This window comes from Archocentrus centrarchus, chromosome 11 (assembly GCF_007364275.1).
Source record: "Archocentrus centrarchus isolate MPI-CPG fArcCen1 chromosome 11, fArcCen1, whole genome shotgun sequence".
NCBI classification, from domain to species: Eukaryota; Metazoa; Chordata; class Actinopteri; order Cichliformes; family Cichlidae; genus Archocentrus; species Archocentrus centrarchus.
In genome coordinates this window covers 35903288-35925636 of record NC_044356.1, presented here as the reverse complement: position 1 = coordinate 35925636, position 22349 = coordinate 35903288, and the positions used below count along the sequence as shown (strand labels likewise).

Sequence of the window (22349 nt, the reverse complement as noted above, 5' to 3'; positions counted from 1 at the left end):
GTCTGTCCTCTGACCCCCGGTGTTTCTTATGGTGTTTTATTCCTAGTGTTTTGACTAGTTTTGTGACAAACCCCACACCAGGAACACTAAACTGTAAATATAGTGGATCTGTTTAAGATGATAAGATAACCTTTATTAGTTATTATCACTCACACAGGTTTAACTGTGACTGTAGCTGTAAAATTATTTTCATTATTGGTCATGGAACGGCTGTGTGGCAGGCAGGAGGAGGACCCCAGTAATAAACTCAGCTTTATTTAGCAGTGCAGAACGGAAGGCAGGGCTGAACAAAACCAGTTCAGGTTAACAAAAAATAGCTTGACTTAGATTCCAGATACAAGGCAAAAAACAAGACACACACAGCAGGCAAACAATGACGATGACACAACAACAGGCAGCGAAAACACAGGATTTAAATACACAAGAGGATAATGAGGGGAAAACAGCTGGGAACACAGGTGATGCTAATTACTTTGATGAGACCAGGGGAAGCAAAACTGAACACAACAGACAGGAACCAGACGACTTATCAAAATAAAACAGGAAGTCAGAAGGGGGAACAAAGACGCAGACCTGACACCGGGAAACACAAGGAACTAGAAAACAAAACATAACCAAACCCAAAACAGACAAAAAAAAAAAGTAAAAACAAAACACACAGGATCAAATGGACCATGACATTATTGTTTAAAGGTGATTTTTTTTTCTCCACATGGGCACAGAAATGATCCAGATATGATGTTTTTGTTAAACATTTGTGACTCATGTTCAAAGTTAAATATTGATTAATAATCATCTACAACCAGATTCCTCAAAGTTCCATCATTTCATCAATAATCCATGATGTTCCAGTTTAGGCTCCGCCTCTTGTTTCACTGCATTTATCCATAAACCTGAAGAGAGAAAAACAATGAATTTTTGCATTGTTCAGCTGCACAAACAACATATTTACATCATCATTAAAATATTCCAGTTCAGTCGGGTATCTGCCTCACATGCTTCTGCAGGACACTGACACATGATTTAAACTTTATCACTCTGGTTATGTATAAACAGGACAGTTTCCTGCAGTCACAATATCCATGAGTTTTAAAATGAAATATTAAACATGATAAACTCTGCAGTGACTCACTGAGTGCAGAGGAGCTGTTGGTCCTTCAGGCTGTAGGAACCATTTGTTCCTGAACTTCAGGGTTCTCCACAGCTGCAGGTCAGAAACACACAGTTAGAGCACATCCTGCTCTGAGCGCACACTTTTACAGCTAACACAGGCCTGAGGAGACTTTAGGTTCAAACACACAAACAATATTTCATGTAGAGACATCAGAGGAAACAGATGAAGCTTAACTTACGAGCTGGGGGCCGGTTGTCTGAAATAAAATGAGAGAAATACATAATTTTAGCAGTTCAACTATAAATTTCACACATTATTTCATTTCACACATGATGCAAGTCATGAAACACAATTTAATAATTTCATTTTGCAATCTGGATAAAAACATGAACTTAATGTACCAATGAAAACACAGACTCACAAACATGTTCATAGATATTACACACAAATGTGTTCATGTGACAATAAAGTCAGATTGATGAAATGTGTGTTCTGGTTAATCTCACTCTCACCACTGAAAGTAAATATTAATAATTCAAGTTTTTATAATCAGCTGACTGACAAAACACATTTTTGTTTATAAAGAAACACATTTAGGAAAAGTTCTGAAACACAAACCTGCTGTGAGTTTGTGAGGAAAGAAACTGAAACGATTGTGACCGAGGAGGAAGCTAGAGGAGTTACAACTTTCTAATGCAGGTAAAGGTGTGTGTGTGTGTGTGTGTGTGTGTGTGTGTGTCTGTGTGTGTGTGTGTGTGTCTGTGTGTTTCTAAGAACTGAGTTGGTGGTTGTTTTGTTTTCTGACTCACAAACTGAGGCTCAGGATAGAAATAAAGAAGTTATGACAAACAGCTGCAATAATTAATGAATGTGGTTTTAATATTCTGAGGATTTAAATCTGAGCTCTGATCATTTTGTGTTTGAAGTTTTGTTTGAATCTTTTTTGTATGTTTTCTAGTTTTTCTGCTCTTTGTAGCCTCTTTCCCACCAACAGGGTTCCGGTGCCTTTATTTGAACCGTTAGGCGGGTTTTCCACCGCGGAACCACTCGGTGCTCGGCCGAAAAACGGGTTCAACTCTGGGCCCGCAAACTAGCTGGTCTGGAACCAAGAACACGTGACGAAAGCAGCAGAAGGGCGTGACTCTGCCATCTCAACATCAAGTTTTCTACCATATTACATGTGTATTACAGGAGAAAAGCGATTTTCACGGCTGTGAATTAGGTTGGGCTCTAAGGCTGAACTTGCTGCTTTGTATCACTTCATATCACAGATAAAAGAACACAAAGTGCGTACTTGTCGTCTTGCTCTAATCGCTGTCTGTGTTTCCCTCTGTGCTGCACACAGATGCTGCAGTAGTTTGGTTTGGACCCTAAAACGTATTTGCAGCACAGAAAGGGGAGCGTGTTCTCCCACGTTTGTGCGCTTCGGCTTCCGTGTGCAGACGAGGACCCGTTCACGCTCACACGTAAAGGAGCAGTTCGCAAGCACGGCAGAAATGCGGGCCCGTTCCTAAGCTTTTCGCCGGTTCTTTTGGGAACAGCACGGGCACCGGCACCCCAGGGGTGGAAAAGGAGTTTGTGAAAGCTAGGACTAAAAGGGTTCAAATATGTGATATCATACTGACCTAAAGCTTCAGCATGCACTGCAGCCCTGTCTCTGCAGCCCTACAATGTGACCTACATCAGTGACCAGCGATGTTGCTGCATTTACATCTCGGCAGCTGCATTATGTGTTAATTACTCTTTATTATCCATTTATTACACCATAAGCTCCCCTGCAGCTCCAGAGAAATGTCAAATAATGTCCATCATGTCCCTGCCGATCACGGGGTATGATTAGCAAGGGACGGCAGGGAGATGTCCCTACCAATATGTGTGATTCGCACAGCACCAGATCCTGATTGCCCTGCCCCCCGGAAGCCAATTGGACTCACGTGCTTACCAATGTTAACACCAAACCTTTGAGAACATGTACAGGATCTGTGTGTGCTGTGGCTCTAAAAGGTGAGCAAATAATTTGGTCCATTGTGTCTGTGTAGATTCTCAGTCATCCAGGTCATAGTAGTCTCTGGAGCTTGAAAAAAGGCGACTGGACTTCTTTTTGTTTCTTTAAGACTGTAAATGTCCATTCTGTGGTTATAAGTTGAATCTATGTTGTTACCAGTTATGTACAATAGAGGGTGCTGCAGCCTAGTTGGTAATGAGCTGTGCCTTCACTAAAACCGAAAAACAAGAGTTAGGGAGGTTTTTGGCGCATTTCCTGTACTCGGGGCTGGAATATCCCGCAGATGAGAGGAAGAGAAGATGCTCTTCATCTTTGTGAATCAGAACTGGTTGCGCACATTTAACAGAAAGCAGCTTAAGGAGGACTCGTAGCAGCACAGCAGGAACTTTAGCTTGATCACCTTGCAGCCCTTGGACAGCGGAGCGAGGTACATGTTTAGAGTTGTATTAGTTCACAAAGTTTGCACTTTATGTAATGTATTCATGTTCTGAGACAATCAAAGGCACCTAAGCAAATGTATTTTATGTTTTCTTTTAGTTTTCACGGTGTATTTGGTGCACTCCAGCAATATTTGGTTTTGAATGAAGTAAATGTGAATCCACTGCACCCGTCAAAGTTCTCCGTGTTTTCTTGGGTCTGAGGGTCTGCTACAGTGAAAACCCGTTGCAGAGTGAAAGAAAGTCCCACGGTAGATCAGCGTAACCCACATGTCAGCCAAGAGAGACTCTGTTACTGTGAAGAATCATTACTCCTTCATCACCGTTCTTCATATTGAACTCTGACTTGGCTATTCACAAAGGTTCAGGTATTATACTCCGTAAGGACTTTGCTGATAACAAGATCGAATTACCTGCACACTAATTCAGAGTTTAATGCCTCAAATGCAGTTGTGGTTTTATCATTTTAAAGCTACATTGTATGTGCATCAGGTAAATGCTATTCCTTAAATTGTATGGGTCGTTTATCTTCTAAAGTAACTTGTGGTATAACAGCAGTATTTACAGTCAAGATGTGGTTGCTAATTTGTGTACCTACATGGTTTAAATGTCTGATCTGAGCGTTGTTTCTAAATAGTCTTAAAGTTAAAGCAACGCTCATTGAAATTTAAGTCCAGACATTACAACAAAGAGCAAATACACACATTAAAGGAACAAATGTCGTGCCCTGCTGAAGAACCCGACAACGTAGAGCAGCAAGAAATGAGATCCAGCAATCGTGAAAGATGCTTAACCGAAAAGGGCAAGGAAATGCATGAACAGGATGCGAAGAAAAATGAAAAGGCATTTGACAGAGCATATAACTCCTGGAAGGAGTCAGCTGAAGAAATCAGAACAAAACTAAAGACTTTCTGCTCACCTGAAGATTTAAACAGTGCCAGCCATGAGATAAGGGACAAACATGCAGTTGTACAACAATATTATGAGCCCATTCGCCGCAACCAAAGCATGATCCCAAACATAGTCAAAAAATGGATGCCTGTACTGTGCTTACAATGGACATTTGTGAGCTTATTGCTAAACGACAAGAAAATATTGATCAGCCCTTTAACGATCAAAGGGTAAGGGTAATGCTAAACAAGAATGACTATGGCTCTGTGTTTGGTGATACAAAAACTGAAACATCATTTCCAGATGGTTCAGTTGCACGCTCAAAGGCAGATTCCACAAGCTGTCAAGAGGCAGAAGCTGAATTTGCAGCTAAAATAGAACAAGCAAAGGCCACACAAGAGATACTTGCACAGCAAAGTAAAGTCAACCAAATGGAGAATGAATGGAAATGAAAGGAAAATGAGGCACTAGCAAAGTTAAAACAAGAAGAATTGGAAACAAAGTCAAGGCTTGAGCAGGAAAAAATTAAACTACAACAGTTAAAGGCAGACAGTGAAGTGAAAATAGCAGCAGCACGAGTAAGAGCTTTAAGCACCTTAAACGACCCTGAAAACAGTGATCTAGCATCCTGCCACAACATGGAAAATGCTTTAAATGACCCTGTCAGCGTACCACAGCCCTCCTTAAATCCGTTGGCTCCATCATTTCAACATCACCACAGCAGTGCAGAACGAGAAGAACTTAGCTTAGCTAAGTTCTGCTTCCGGCGCCGCGCGAGCAGGCAGCCAGTTTCAGCAGCTCCGCACTCATTCTGTGTTTTTTCTCATTTTGTTTAGTATTAGATGTGTTTTTGAGTTTCTGTATCTTCTGCTCTTTTTCCCCATGATGGAGCAGACTTTTTTCTGGAAAACTTTGTTTTTGTTTTTTACCCTTTTTATGGTGTTTATGTTTGGAGACTGCGAGAGTGGCCACGCTCCTATTGTTTACTCTCGGGACCAGCTGTTCTCCATCGGGAGCTCCGCTGTGCCTACTCCTGCAGAACGACCTGATATTCCCCGCGAACTGAGAAGGAAGAGACGCGGGAGACGTGCGGGCATAGGTCGTCGTTGCCAGAGGAGAAGGTACAGGCCCGTCATCCCGTCCATCATCATGGGAAACGTGAGATCTCTTCCCAACAAAGTGGACGAGCTGGCGGCGCTAACGCGACATCAAAGGAGCTACCGGGAGAGCAGCCTCATGTGCCTGACGGAGACGTGGCTAACCGAGCTAACCCCGGACTCACACATAAACATGGACGGCTTTCATTTGATCCGTGCCGACAGAACCAAGGAGAGTGGTAAGAAGAGGGGCGGGGGTCTGGCTGTGTTTGTGAACGATAGATGGTGCAACTCCAGACATCTAACCATCAAAGAGACGCTCTGCAGTAAGGACATTGAACTGCTCGCTGTTAGCTTGAGGCCGTACTATCTTCCTCGGGAGTTTTCACATGTTATTGTGATAACTGTGTATGTGCCGCCCTCTGCTAACGCTGCTGCAGCCTGCGATGTCCTCCATGCTACTACCAGCAGACTCCAAACACAGCACCCACAGGCCCTCTTTCTGATCTCAGGGGACTTTAACCACGTCTCCCTGTCCTCCACTCTCCCCACCTTCACCCAGTATGTCACCTGCTACACCAGGAATACCAACACACTGGATCTACTGTATGCCAACATCAAGGAGGCATACAGCTCATCACCTCTGCCTCCCCTGGGGGGCTCAGATCACAACCTGGTTCATCTCCAGCCTGTGTACAAACCCTTGGTACACAGAGAACCAGTTGTGACACACACAGTGAAGAAATGGTCTGAGGAGACTGAAGAAGCTCTGAGAGACTGCTTTAGCTCCACTGTGTGGGAAGAGCTTTGTGCCCCTCATGGGGAGGACATCGACAGCATCACGGACTGCATCACTGAGTACATAAATTTCTGCGTGGAAAACACTGTGCCCACCAGGAGGGTACGGTGTTTTTCAAACAACAAACCCTGGATCAACTCCGAAATAAAGGCTCTCCTGAAGGAGAAGAAGAGAGCCTTTAGATCAGGAAATAAGGAGGAGCTGAGAGCCGTGCAGAAGGATCTGAGAAGGAAAATCAGGGATGGAAAAAACATCTACAGGAAGAAGATGGAGGACCAGCTACAGCAGAGCAACATCAGTGGGGTTTGGAGGAGTTTGAACTCAATTTCAGGCCACAAACCAAGCCCTAGGGTTGTGGGAGACTTAGAGTGGGTGAACAACCTGAACCAGTTCTTTAACAGGTTTGACCAGCCACCCACCCCTCCCCCAGCCCAGTCCCCCCTGCTGTCAGCCCCACCATCTTTAATGACTGCCAACCTTTCTTCTTCTTGGGACCTCACACCTCTCAGCTCTCAGCCATCACCCACCCCCTTCACTTCTGAGGACTCCATCTCACAACCCCCACCCCCCACCTCCATCTTGTCCCTCTCAACTCATCATGTGAGGAAGGAGCTACGTAAAATCAAGGTGCGAAAGGCTGCTGGTCCAGACGGCATCAGCTCCAGGCTCCTGAGGTGCTGCGCAGATCAGCTGTGTGGCATCATGGGATACATGTTCAACCTGAGCTTGAAGCTGGGGAAAGTACCACAACTGTGGAAGACCTCCTGTGTGGTACCGGTACCAAAGACCAAACATCCAAAGGATCTTAGCAGCTACAGGCCGGTAGCCCTGACATCGCATCTAATGAAGACCCTCGAGAGGCTGGTCCTCAACCATCTACGCCTCATGGTGTCGTCTTCGTTGGACCCGCTGCAGTTCGCCTACCGGCCTGGCATCGGGGTGGATGACGCCATCATCTACCTCCTGCACCGAGCTCTGACCCACCTGGAGAAGCCTGGAAGCACTGTGAGGATCATGTTCTTTGATTTCTCCAGTGCTTTTAACACCATCCAGCCCGGACTTCTGAGAGACAAGCTGGAACTGTCAGGAGTGGACCACCACATCTCAGAGTGGATACTGGACTACCTCACTGACCGCCCACAGTACGTGAGGACACAGGGCTGTGTCTCTGACAGGCTGGTCTGCAGTACGGGGGCCCCACAGGGAACTGTGCTGGCACCGTTCCTCTTCACCCTCTACACTGCAGACTTCTCCATCAACTCCCCCCGCTGCCATCTGCAGAAGTTCTCTGACGACTCTGCCATAGTTGGCCTCATCACAGGTGAGGATGACTCAGAGTACAGACAGTGGACTCAGGACTTTGTGGACTGGTGCCAGCGGAACCACCTCCTGATCAACGCCGCTAAAACCAAGGAGCTGGTGGTGGATTTCCGCAGGCGCAGACCCACCACACGGACACCGGTGAACATCCAGGGAGCGGACATTGAGATAGTGGACTCTTATAAGTACCTGGGTGTTCACCTAAACAATAAACTGGACTGGACTCATAACACTGATGCGCTCTACAGGAAGGGTCAGAGCAGACTCTACCTGCTGAGAAGGCTGAGGTCTTTTGGAGTGCAGGGGACACTCCTGAAGACCTTCTATGACTCTGTGGTGGCATCAGCCATCTTCTATGCAGCAGTATGTTGGAGCAGCAGCTTGTCTACAGCTGAGAGGAAGAGGATAGACAAGCTCATCAGGAAAGCCAGCTCTGTCCTAGGATGTCCTCTCGACTCAGTGCAGGTGGTGGGAGACAGAAGGACTCTGACCAAAATAACATCACTGATGGACAAGGTCTCCCATCCCATGCATGAAACTGTTGCTGAGCTGGAGAGCTCCTTCAGTGACAGACTGCTGCATCCTAAATGCACAAAGGAGCGTTATCGTAGATCCTTCCTCCCAGCAGCTGTAAGACTTTATAATCATCACTGCTCCCAACAAAAACCACAATAACCTACACAATGTAGGATAATATATAATATACTGTAAATAGTCCGGCCTGTTAAGGTTCAACACACAGGCACATCATGTACATTGTATATAGTGTTATTATTAGTAGTATTAAGGTTAATCTTGTTTGTTGATTTTATATATATTTATATTCTTTTCTTAATAGTGTGAATTATTATATTTTTACTTATATTTATAATAACTGCGGCTGCTGTTACACCCAAATTTCCCCTCTGTGGGACAATAAAGGCTGTTTCTTCTTCTTCTTCTTCTTCTTCTTCTTCTTCTTCTTCTTCTTAGCTGAAGCACTTGCAAACTCCCTCACCTTAAACAGACTTCCTGTACCTGAACCACCTATCTATAGTGGTGACCCTCTAAAGTTTGTTGACTGGAAAGTATCCTTTATGGCACTAATTGGGAACAAACCCTTACCTGTGTGTGAGAAAATATTGTATCTAAAGAATTATCTTGCAGGTGAAGCACAAAAGGCAGTAGAGGGATATTTTTTTTGTAACACTGAGCAGGCGTACCAGGGCATACCAGGGCATCTGGAATTTTCTACAAGAAAGGTATGGCAATCCATTCATTGTCCAAAGAGCATTTAGAACCAAGCTTGCAAAATGGCCCAAAATAGCTGCTAACGATCCCCTGGCATTGAGAGAGTTTGCAGACTTTCTCTAAAGCTGTGCAGAGGCTATTCCCCAAGTCAAGGGCCTGGATATCCTCAATGATTGTGAGGAAAATCACAAGCTTCTTAAAAAACTGCCTGACTGGATAATACAGAGGTGGAGTCGCATTGTAGTGGAGGAGCTAGACAAACAGCAGGAATATCCTAGCTTTGCTCACTTCACCCAGTTCATGCAAAGGGAAGCTAGAGTGGCTTGCAATCCTGTTGCCTCACCATTCCTAATGAATGAAAAAACGGAGGAGAGACACATTAAAAGAGCTAAAGCAGATAGTACAACTGTTCAGACAAGGCCTCCCTTACCCACAGTGGTCACTCCTAAACCTAAACCACCTTGTTTGTTTTGCAAGGATGAATCGCATGGCATAACCAAGTGTTCTGCCTTTGCAGAAAAAACCAATGACAAAAAAGAAAGTTTTCATTCGTGAAAATCATCTCTGCTTTGGGTGTTTGAGAAAAGGCCACGTAACTAAAGAACGCAAGGGACGTCACTCCTGCAGTAAGTGCGGTCGACGTCACCCCACCTGTCTGCACACAGAGAGAGTAAAAGAACCAGAAGAAAGGAGAACTGAGGTCTCTGTGCCCCCAGCTGAGAGTGCAAACAAGGAAGTGCATAAAGTTATGACCCATGTACTTACGAGAAAAACATCTGCCACATCCAGCATAGTACCAGTTTTTGTGTGAGTTCAATTCAATTTTATTTATATAGCACCAAATCACAACAAAGAGTCACCTCAAGGCGCTTTGTATTGCTACAATAATACAGAGAAAACCCAACAGTCAAAAACGACCCCCTATGAGCAGCACTTGGTGACAGTGGGAAGGAAAACCTCCCTTTTAACAGGAAGAAACCTCCAGCAGAACCAGGCTCAGGGAGGGGGGGTCATCTGCCGCGACCGGTTGGGCTGAGGGGAGAGAAAGACATGTTGCATCTGAGCCACAGAAAGAAATACTCACATACGCCATGCTTGACACCCAGAGCGATTCTTCCTTTATTTTAGAAGATTTAGCCTTGGAGCTGAAGGTGGATACTCAACCAGTGCATTTAAAACTCAGCACAACGACTTCTGTTGACACGGTTGTGGCGAGTAAACTTGCTAGCAACTTGCAGGTGCATAGCTTTGACTGACATCCATGTCAAAATAAAACAAGCCTACTCTCGTGACTTCATCCCAATTGACAAGTCTCATATTCCCACTAGAGATACTGCACTTCATTGGCCACACTTTAAAGGCCTAGCCAATCAGCTACAGCTACTACAGGACTGTGAAGTGGGCTTGCTAATTGGTTATGACTGTCCATCAGCACTAGCTCCCCTAGAGATTGTCACAGGACAGCTAAATGAGCCTTTCGCACAAAGAACCATACTTGGTTGGAGTATCATTGGGTCTGGTAATCCCCACTTGGACAGAGAGGGAAATCAGAGTTATGTGCACCAAATTACAGTCAAAGAAATGCCCACACCCTCAGCCGCTGATGTGCTTAAAGTCTTAGAGTCAGACTTCAACGAGAGAAACTATGAGGATAAGTACGTATCCCAGGATGACGTTCGTTTTTTACAAATCCTCAGTGACACCATTAAACAAAGCGAAGATGGACACTACCAGATGCCCCTTCCCTTCAAGGACAATAAACCACCAGCCCTTCCCAACAATAAGAGGCTAGCCACAGTTCGACTGCAACACCTAAAGAAAAGGCTAAAGGCTGACAAACAGTATCATGAGCATTACCGCACCTGTATGAGTGGCATCATCAGCAGTGGTGATGCAGAACCAGCCCCTCCTGTGACTGATAATGAGATTGCATGGTACATCCCACAACATGGGTTGTACCACCCCAAAAGGCCAGCAAAGCTAAGAGTCGTCTTTGATTGTTCTGCTAAGTTTCTTGGCATCTCACTAAACGATACTCTTCTCACAGGTCCTGACATGATCAACTCATTGGTGGAAGTGCTCTGCCGTTTCAGAAGGGAGAATGTCGCTATAGTCTGTGACATCGAAAGAATGTTCCATCAGTTCTTTGTTTGCCCTGAGATGCGAAACTACTTACGATTTCTATGGTGGCCCGATGGGCAATTAGACATAGAGCCCAAAGAGTACAGAATGGCTGTGCATTTATTTGGTGCTGGTTCTTCCCCTGGATGTGCTAACTTTGGCCTTAAGTACCTAGCACAACAGCACAGATCTGAGTACCCAAAGGCCTCAGACTTTGTTGAAAGGAACTTTTACGTAGATGATGGGTTGACGAGTGTCCCTTCAGTCAAAGAGGCTCAAGAACTCATCACTGAAACGCAAGCCCTTTGCAAACTTGCAGATTTACATTTGCACAAGTTCAATTCCAACCAAAGTGATGCTCTCTCCCATCTTGCATCCTCAGAAAGAGCAAACACAACAGAGTCACTCAACCTCAAACCTGAGACCACACCAGAAGGTCATGTGCTTGGAATCCAGTGGTCAATCAAAAATGACACTTTCAACTTCAATGTAAACACAAAGGACCACCCCCCTACTCGCCGGAGCATACTGTCAGACAAGACTCAGCTGTACATCTGCATCTGAAGGTCAAAGGGCACTCTTTGAGGATGCCAATGTTCACATTTTGGACAGGGAAAACAGATGGTTTGAAAGGGGAGTGAAAGAAGCCATCTATGTCCACTGTGAACAACCATCATTGAACAGAGGAGGTGGATTACATCACCAACTTTCCCCCGCTTACAGTGCGGTCCTGAGCTCCTTCCCCAGATGTCTCAACCCCCCTTTGTTCCAGTGACCTCAATAGGCAACATGAAACAATAGAGCGAAGTCCTAAATTAGTTTCAACTGAAACCACTGATTGAAATGACCCATCACTGTCATCACTAAATTACTACTGGCGTACCTGGACACCACGCCTGAGGTAGTGGTCCCGGAGCTGGGCGTCAACTACACCTTGAGTTGTGTTGTCCTAGGATACTTAAGAGTAGAATGGGAGGCAGAGCCTTCAGCTTTCAGGCCCCTCTTCTGTGGAACCAGCTCCCAGCTTGGAATCAGGAGACAGACACCCTCTCTATTTCTAAGATTAGGCTTAAAACTTTCCTTTATGATCAAGCTTATAGTTAGGGCTGAATCAGGTGACCCTGAACCATCCCTTAGTTATGCTGCTTTGCGAACTGTAAATAATGACTGCGATGAATTATTACCATCATTATTATTTGTTTGCAGTGTACAAACAGATCCAGGTAGTTCTGCTCTCTCACCTGTTCTCTTTTTGTAAATAATGAATCCGATCACAGCGACGGCAGCGAGAACGACCACAGCAACAACCACAGGGACGATCACGGAGGGGGAACCTCCTGCAGATCAACAGAAAACAATCGATCAGCCTCTTTATAGTCACTAATGTTTGAACCACTAATTTCTGTTTTCATCCCTACAATAAAAGTTCTGACATCCATTCTCCACTTATCCTGTTCATGGTCGCGGGAGGGGCTGTACAGGTCACCAGCCTGTCACAGGGCCAACACAGAGACAAACAACCATTCACACCTGTGGGCAATTTAGAGTGACCAACTAACCTAACCCCACTAACTGCATGTCTTTGGACTGTGGGAGGAAACCCACACAGACACGGGGAGTGTTGGATATTTTTATCATCTGATATTGGTATTTTACTATATCATGTATTGTTACATATATTAATCACACACACTGGATTAACCCCTTAACTGGCAGCAAATAAAATCACCTGAAACAACTACATAACACCCTCTGGTTATTATTGGCTCTGAACAACCCATTTCATAGCCTATTAATCGGCTGCGTCTGGTCCGCGGGCCGAATGAAGTGCATTTATATGGCAGGCTAGACCCGCCCATTTTGACTGACACCTCATTCGGCCAATAATGTTAAGAAATGGGTTTCCCAGCGCCAATAATACTCAGAGGGCATCACGTAGCTTTGTCAGGTGATTTGGTGCAGCCAGTTACATGATGGGCCGAATGACGTGTCAATAAAAATGGGAGGGTCTAGCCTGCCATATAAAAGGGACTACAAACGGCCCGTCACCGGGCCCTTGCCAGTTAAGGGGTTAATGGTCACATTATATATTATTTTTTCACTTATATTGTCACTCACACACTGGAACACTGCATGCTTTAGGTGAGTGGAAAGAACTGAGGCCTGCTCTGTCCAGGGCCTTGGGTTTTTTCCACTATTAGAACTGCACTCATTCATATTTAGAGGCTCACCTTTGTACACAGTGCACTTTTGACACAGCATTGCCAGAGTGGAGGTCAGGTAGCGGGGAGTGTGTGTTCTGAAAAAGGGGGGTTGAAGTTCCACCTGAGCTACTGTAATAATGTAAGGGAGTATTGCGATAAGACCGCCCAAAAGTATTTCTAGTAATGTGAAAATATGGATAGAAGGGCGGAGTAGTGCTCCGGTGGGAGTTATTTTCACGTGGGAAAGTTGTTTGTTTTGGCAGGCCCCAGAGAACAAGTCTTGGAGCCATTGCATGAGGATCGAACTAGTATGGAACATAGTGGATTGGGAGCATCCTTCTATGCCCATTGTTTCTGATAACAACAGGGGGGAGGTGTGAGTTTGGGCAATAAAAGGCGGTGGTAAAGTTGGGAGAGAGGTCTTTTTGGCTCTCTTTTTGGCGCTCTTTTTTGCTCTTCCTCTATCCCCTTTGCAGCGGCTCAAAGGCACTCACTCCCGGGAGGGCTTGTTGCTTTCTTGTACTCTGTTTAACTCTGGACTTCTACTTCTTCTTTCACCCCATTTTACTCACTTTTTCACTCATTACTTTCTTCCACTCTTTTGTACTTTACTTCTCACTTCTTACTTTTTAACTTCACTCACTTACGGTCCTTTCCTCTCTTTCTACTCTTTTTGTTCCTGCATCTTTCTCTGTCTGTGTGTGTGTGTATTTCTCAGTCTCAACTATGTTACTGTCTGTGTTTTGGTCTTTGCCTGTGTTTTGTGTAACTAAGATGTCTAATAAACAGCCTGCACTGGAACCTGTTCATCCCAGTGATTTATTGGAAACTTTGGATTCAATGGGGTTGGAATTTTCGGCCAAAAGGAACATGGAGACCCTGAAAAATGTTACCAACAGGAGAACACGCAAACTCCACACAGAGAAGCCTGGGCCACGGTGGAATCGAACCCAGACCTTCTAGATGTGAGGCAGCAATGCTGACCACCACACCACTGTGCTGCCACCAGTTTAAACATGATGAGAAAAACAACTAAATTTTGTCTCTAGAGCACTAAAACACATTAATAAAATGAATCTGTTAGTAAATCTAACATTTCAAAGAAAACTAACGTGTGTTCTGGTCAGCAAAGAAAAACTGTGGGGGAAACTTTGGGACACATTATTGATCTAAACTGATGCAGGCTTTAAACTGATGCTGACAGAAACTCACAGACACACCAAGGAAACAGGATTTATCATCCAGCACAAAAACCTGTGAGCTGCAGGAGCGTCACAGGAAACTGTAAAAGTCTGTTTCCCATGTTTGTCTCCTCTGATCTCAGTCTCACCTTCATTGCTCCTGATTCCTGCTTTGTCCAGTTTGGTGGTGATGTCCTGGTTCACACCTGAGAGCTGAAACACACAGCTGTACCTGTCCCAGTGCTCAGATCCAACTGCTGAAAAGTCCAGATCAACACTCATCTGGAAGGTCCCATCATGGTTGGGGAGGATCTCTCCTTTGTGCACACCTTCATGAAGCTCCTCTCCATCTTTCTTCCAGAACATCTCGGCTCTGTGAGGATAGAAACCTGTAGAGTGGCAGCTGATGGGAGAGGAGGAAGACCTCTGGAGGAGAGACACTGAGGGAGGGACTGAGGAGTAAAGAGAAATGCGGTTTATGGTTTCTTCATTCTTATTATTATTATTATCATCAGAGTAACTTCTTTGTGATGTGATGGAGTTTGTGAGCCTCAGATTAATAGAAATGCTGTGAAGTTAAAACAGTGAGTTATAAAGTGATGATAACACTGTGACACACATGCAGGAACCGAGGAAACCAGACTGATGAGGTGGAGAAAGAGTCAGACACATTTTAATGTGGCAGTAAATCAGAAATATGATTTATTATTCTCACTCTAACTCTGCTCATATGAACTCACCTGTTCTCATCAGAGAGCTCCTCCCATAGTTCAGGAACGCCTTGAGCCACTCAGGACAGATCTGGGTGAGGAAGTTCTTGGACTGTGTAGTGTAAGCTTTGTCACTGTCCCAGTTCGGTTTGGTGATGAGAGCCTGTTGAACAGAAGCAATCCACGTCTCTGTCTTCAGGTCAAATGATATGAAGTCCTCTCCATCATAACCAAACTGGGCAAATCCATTCAGCTCATCAGTCTCTTCATCCCAGTCACAGCCAGCTATCAGCTGATAAGTGTGAACACCTGACAGAGAAACAGAGACTCTGCAGTGAACCACAGACAGCCTGCAGCACTGACACAGACACACACAGAGGAGCTGCATTAGCTGCTGCTGTCGGCTCAGTGGAAGGTTTTTACAGCCAATCAGGATCAATAATGCAGATTTTAGAGAGACTGCAGGAAACACAGTTCATGTTCTCTCTTTTTTTTAGCCTGTCATGTCTGGCAGGTTTAGCAACCAGAATTGTGATCTGAATGTTGTGCCAGACAGATTTACTTTACTTTACTTTACTTACTTTATTGCATTTAGCCGATGCCTTTATCCAAAGCGACTTACAATGATGATACAAAAAGCCAAAACATTAAAATAAAAAATTTAAAAAGTTAAACATTAAAAAGCAATGCAACATTAAAAATGTATGTCTATGCACATCAGAAGTACTTGTCCTAGTTAGTGCAGGTGTTCTCTAAAAAGCTCAGTTTTTAGGAGTTTTTTAAAAACGGTGAGGGACTCAGCTGCTCTGGTGAAGGTAGGCAGCTTGTTCCACCATCTGGGAACTATAGTGCAGAACAGTCTGGATTGCTTTGGGTGGATGCTGGGTAAAGCAAGGCGACATTCGGTGGAGGAGCGCAAAGGCTGAGATGGAACATAGGCCTTTAGGAGCAGGTGCAAGTAGTGGGGTGCCTATTCTGTCATCATCTTATAGGCAATCGTGCAGGCTTTATATTTGATGCGAGCAGCAACCGGAAGCCAATGAAGCTCAATGAGCAGAGGGGTGACATGTGCCCGTTTTGGAAGATTGAAGACCAGACGTGCTGCTGCATTCTGGATCATCTGTAATGGCTTAATAGCACAGGCTGGAAGGCCCGTTAGCAATTACAATAATCAAGGTGCGAGATGACCACAGCCTGCACCAAGAGCTGAGTAGCATGTTGCATTAGAAACGGCCTAATTTGTCTGATGTTATATAGCGCAAAGCGACAGGATTGAGCAACAGAGGCCACTTGGTGTGTAAATGATAACTGGTCGTCAAACATGACTCCCAGATTCCTGGCAACCTTTGCCAGAGAAAGTGAGAGAGAATCGATTGTTAAGGTGAAATTGTGTTGGACCGACTGTTTTGCAGGAAACACCAGTAGTTCAGTCTTAGAAAGATTAAGTTGAAGATAGCGTGACTTCATCCATGAGGATATATCTGAGAGACAATGAGATATCCTTGCTGAGATCATAGAGTCATCCGGCGGGAATGATAGGTAGAGCTGAGTATCATCGGCAAAGCAATGGTAGGAGAACCCATGAGAGGAAATAACTGGGCCCAAAGAGGTGGTATAGATGGAAAAGAGGAGGGGTCCCAGTACTGAGCCTTGGGGCACTCCAGTGGACAGTGGACATGATGAAGACAACTGTCCTAGCCATGACACTTTGAAGGAGCATTCAGCAAGGTAAGATCTGAACGATGATAGTGGTGTATCTGAGATACCCATATTGGAGAGTGTAGTTAGGAGTCAGTCATGATTGACTGTATCAAAGGCTGCTGACAAGTCCAGCAGAATGAGGGCTGAGGACTGTCCAGCAGCTCTGGCAGTTTTTAAGGCCTCGGTCACAGACAGCAGCGCCGTCTCAGTGGAGTGTCCCTTTTTAAAACCAGATTGGTTTTTGTCAAGGTGGTTATTCTGGGAGAGAAAGCCTAAGATCTGGTTATACACTGCCCTTTCTATGTATTTAGAAAGGAAAGGTAAGAGATCCTGGCAGGGAGACTAGAGAATGTGATGGCAACTTTGGTGAGGCCTGATCAGACGGGATTTATAAAGAACAGGTACTCCCATTCCAATGTACGACGACTTTTAAACATTTTACAATATTCACAGAACGCGAATTATAAGGCTCTAGCAATATCTTTAGATGCGGAGAAGGCATTCGACTGGGTGGAGTGGGAGTATCTATTTAATGTTTTGGGCAGGTTTGGTCTGGGCCTGGAATTTATTAGGTGGGTTAAATTGCTGTACAGTGCCCCCACTGCAAGGGTCTTGGTAAATGGCTCTACTTCTGAGTTGTTTCACCTGGGTAGAGGAACCCGTCAGGGCTGTCCCCTTTCCCCCTTATTATTTGCACTGGCAGTGGAACCACTAGCGGAAGCTATAAGAATCAACCCTGAAATTACTGGAATTCGATCAGGAAATATTGAATACAAAATTTCACTCTATGCTGATGACATTTTACTATTTATTACTAAACCAGAAACATCTATCTCAAAATTAATCTCTGTTATTGATCAGTTTGCTCAAATCTCAGGGTATAAAATTAATTTTGAAAAGTCTGAGGCCTTGCCACTGGGGGTTCAGAGGTCTGGTTGGGACCCCCCTGCTGACTTTCCCTTCAGATGGTCAACCACAGGTTTTGCATATTTGGGCATTAGAGTATCTGCGAATACCTCTGAGTTGTACAAATTAAATTTCAAAGCAGTTTTGGACTCAATTAAGAGTGATCTGAATAGATGGTTTGACCTCCCACTGTCCTGGATAGGTAGGATGAGTTTAATAAAAATGAACATCCTCCCCAGGATACTTTACCCTATTCAAATGCTACCTCTTAAAATTAATAGAACAACCCTCTCTGAAACTGCTTATCCAAATTTATATGGCATGGGAAGAAACCTAGACTTAAGATGAAGATTTTACAACTTCCAATTGACAGGGGGGGTCAGGCTGTCCCTAACTTATTATATTATTATTGGGCATGTCATGCCAGGTTAATATCAGGGTGGTTACACTCTTTTTTACACCAATCTGAACCGCATGTAGACAGTTGGTGTTGTAAGCCCTTTTCGCTACTCTCTCTTTTGTCCACAGATCTAGCCGAGCTTCCGGTCGGGGGTTAGAAACAATAACTTACTGCTTATAACATTAAAAGTTTGGCGTAATATTATGAGTCACATTGGGAGAAGGAAATATTCAAGTTCAATACAGCCGCTTATTAAAAATAGAGCCTTTCCCCCCGGTATGGGTCCAAGTATATTTGACAACTGGTATCACAAAAATTTAAAATTGGTTTGTGATTTGTTTGAAGAACGTAGGTTTGTGTCCTTTAGACAAATACAAGTTAAGCATAATATCTTACAGAAGGACTTCTTTGGTTTCCTTCAAGTAAGACATTTTGTACAATCACTTATTTTTCCAGATGACCAGCCAATTTTAAACCCCATAGAAAGTTCTCTACTTAAATTTAACACAGGTCCTGACCATAAAAAGAAATTCATTTCTTTTTTTTATAGGCAACTAATGATGCTAAATCCTCTGACAACTGAAAGGTCCAAAAGTCTTTGGGAAACGGATTTGGGGGTTGAACTTAGCAGTGAAACATGGTCGAGGGCTTTTTCACTAACAAAAAATAAATTTATCTGCAACAGACTCAGGGAGAACCAATTTAGAATTCTTCACAGGCTACAGCGTACTCCACAGTTTATGCATAAACTTCACTCTCAATATTCACCTCTCTGTATAAAATGTAACACAGTTGTGGGTGACTATTATCATTGTATCTGGCAATGTGCATTGATAAACAGGTTTTGGAAGAATGTTGCTATAGAACTTTGTTCTATTTTTCATCAAACAATTCCTATGGATCCTAGGTTGTTTCTTTTTGGCTTATCTGTGCATGGCCTGTCCCTGATGCCTGAGGAGATGATGTTACTATGCAAACTTCTACATCTGGCAAGACGCTGCATTCTGTTACAGTGGATCCAAGGACAGCCCCCTTCTGTTACACAATGGTACAGAGAGACATTTAGGGTCCTCCCAATGGAGCGCCTCAGTGCCCTAATAAAGGGCAATTTGGATGCCTTTTATAAAATATGGCAACCCCGTCTGGATTACTTACCTCAGGATGTAAATGATATACTTTGCAAAGGAGGGTCACATTTTATTTTTAAAATATAACCAATGTTAAGTCTACTTTATTTTATGTATGTCCTATGCTGGCCTGTTCTGTTTTTGTTTTTTGTTCTTGCTTGTCTGGTTTTTTTGCTTTTTTCTTTTTCTCCCATCACTTTTTTTTCATAAAAGTAAATGTTCAATAAAATATATTTAAAAAAAAAAAAAAAAAATAAAGGAAAGGTAGTAGCGAGACCGGTCGATAGTTGTCAACCAGGGCAGGGTCGAGAGAAGGTTTTTTAAGTAGAGGTGTTACCTGGGCCTGTTTGAAAGTAAGCGGAAATTCACCGGTGGATAGGTAAGTATTAATTACATGCATGATGGCTGGAATAATCGTAGGTGCGATGGTTTGTAGAAGGTCAGTGGGAATCGGATCCAGAGGACATGCAGTAGGACGGCTACGTGTTAGGAGGGCCAGTGCTTCTTTCTCAGAGAGAGGAGTAAATGAAGTGAATGTACTTTCCTTGAATGATGAAGACAGAGGAGCAGAGACAATGGGTAGATCTGTGAACTGACTGGCCGCCACTTTCCCAGAAATTAAAGAGGCGAATTTTTCAGCTGTAAGACACGTAGGCAGAGGAGGAGGTGGAGGATTCAACAGCGGTCTGAATGCTGTGAATAATCTTCGGGAATCTGTCAGCGAGCTGAATTTCTCATCGTAAAATTCAGTTTTGGCAATTGTGAGGTGTTCTGAGAAGGAAGCCAAAAGAAGCTGATAGATAAGTCGGACATGATGCCCTTTTTATGCCATTTCCTTTCAGCAGCCCGGAGTTTGGAACGTAGCTTCCGGAGGGACTCATTTTTTAGCCACGGCTGTGGCTTGCTAGTGTGGATAATACGAGATCTCAGAGGACAGAAACTGTCCAAACAGGAGCTCAGTGTGGAGCAGAGTGTATCTGTGGCAGTGTTTATGCTGAGAGAGGAGAATGAGCCTAATGAAGGCATAGTAGTGGCAACCAGTGATGAGTACTGATCTACAGAGAGGTTTCTGAGATTGTGACGGAAAGTGACCATAGCTGGAACAGCAATAGGTTTTCTAGAAATGCAGATACTGAACTGAATAAAAAAGTGATCTGAGAGATGAAGCGGAGTGATTTACTCTTCCAAGAGGAGCCTATAGATTCTCTATAGGCTCCTCTTGTTAATGTTTGTCCGTTTATTTTATGTATTTATTTGTGTTATTTTTCCCATACATATACATGTAAGTAAGTAAGTAAAATTTATTTATATAGCACTTATCACAGATAAAAATCACAAAGTGGTTCACAACAAAAAACAAAAATAAAAGTACAACAATATAAAAACAATAGACTACAATTAAACATTTTAATTAAAAGCTTGTCTGTATAAAAATGTCTTCAGCTGCTTTTTAAAAGAGTCAGTGGAGTCTGTACAACGTAAAGACAGTGGAAGAGAATTCCACAACCTTGGTGCCACAGCCCCAAAAGCCCGATCCCCACGAGTTTTAAAACGAGTGCGAGGGACCAACAGTAACCTTTTACCTGATGATCTAAGACATCTGGATGAAGAATATGGTTTCAACAGGTCAGAGATATACTGGGGGGCTTGGCCATGTAAGGCCCTAAAGGTTAAAACTAAAATCTTTAAATGAAATCTAAGATTTACTGGCAACCAATGAAAAGAGGCCAAAACTGGAGTGATGTGAGATCTTCTATTGGTGCCAGTTAAAAGTCTTGCTGCAGCATTCTGCACAGTTTGAAGGCGATCCAAAGCTGATTTGTTAAAACAAGTAAAAAGACCATTACAATAATCCAGATGGGAAGAGATAAAAGCATGAATAAGCATCTCAAGCTCAGCCTTTGACACCAGTAATCTGAGTTTTGAGATATTCCTTAAATGATAAAAACAATTCCGAACCAGCAGTTTGGAGTGATGCTCAAGGGACATTGAACTGTCAAAAATGACACCTAAATTTCTGAGGCTTGATTGCACAGAAGGGCCTAAGAAGCTGATATGTCGCCTAATTTCTGAGATCATGTGGTCAGGAGCAATAATCAGTGTTTCGGTTTTATCAGTATTTAACTGGAGGAAATTGTCGTTTAACCACTGCTTGATTTCTGTCAGGCAATTACTTAAACTGGACAATTTATAAAACTCAGAGGCTTTGAAAGAGCAATATAGCTGAATGTCATCAGCATAGAGATGATAAGAAATTTCATTGTAACGTCTTATAATTTGGCCTAGAGGAAATATATAAAGTAGGAAGAGAATTGGACCCAAAACAGATCCCTGAGGTACCCCACAAGACAAAACTGTTGTTTCAGACATCACTTGATTCATATGAACACTAAAAGATCTCTCAGATAAATATGACATGAACCATTCTAAAACAACACCAGTAATCCCAAACAGATTCCTAAGCCTGTTTATCATGATACTGTGATCAACAGTATCAAAAGCAGAGGTGAGATCTAATAAAACCAAAACTGTGAACTCTCCAGAGTCTGCTGCCATCAAAATGTCACTAGACACTTTAAGTAACGCAGTTTCAGTAGAGCGCAATTTGCGAAAACCGGACTGGAAAGTGTCCATAACGTTATTTTCTTCCAAGAAATGGTTAAGTTGTTCTGCCACCGTTTTTTCCAAAATCTTTGACACAAAAGGCAATTTGGTTATTAGCCTGTAACTGTTTGGAAGAGATGGGTCCAAATGAGGTTTCTTTAAAATTGGCTCAACAACAGCTTGTTTAAAGAAGCTGGGAACTGAGCCAGTTTGAAGAGAAGTATTTATCATCTCCACTATACAGGGGCCAATAGAGTCAAACACACTAATGAACAATGAAGTGGGAAGGATATTGAGGGGGCGTGAAGTCGGTTTCATACGATCAAGCAAAGCACTGATGTCCTGTAAGGTAACAGGAGCAAAAGAGGACCAGGTGTCAGAAGTAAGCAAATTGCAGGAATAATACTGAGAACATGATGGAGAAATACTTGACCTGATGGCAGCGACCTTATTCACAAAATAATTCAAAAACTCATTGCATTCAGACTTTGTATAGAAATAG

The 22349-nt window shown here is 43.5% G+C and overlaps 1 long non-coding RNA gene across 1 annotated transcript; it reads right to left on the bottom strand.

Annotated features, from left to right (window-relative positions):
* Positions 1 to 707: 707 nt before the first annotated feature.
* Positions 708 to 1204, bottom strand: LOC115787548 (uncharacterized). The gene is made up of 2 exons (XR_004020514.1): positions 1133 to 1204; positions 708 to 893 (listed from the first exon to the last, which is right to left on the bottom strand). It is a non-coding gene; the product is annotated as an uncharacterized LOC115787548 (long non-coding RNA).
* Between the last annotated feature and the right edge of the window lie 21145 nt (positions 1205 to 22349).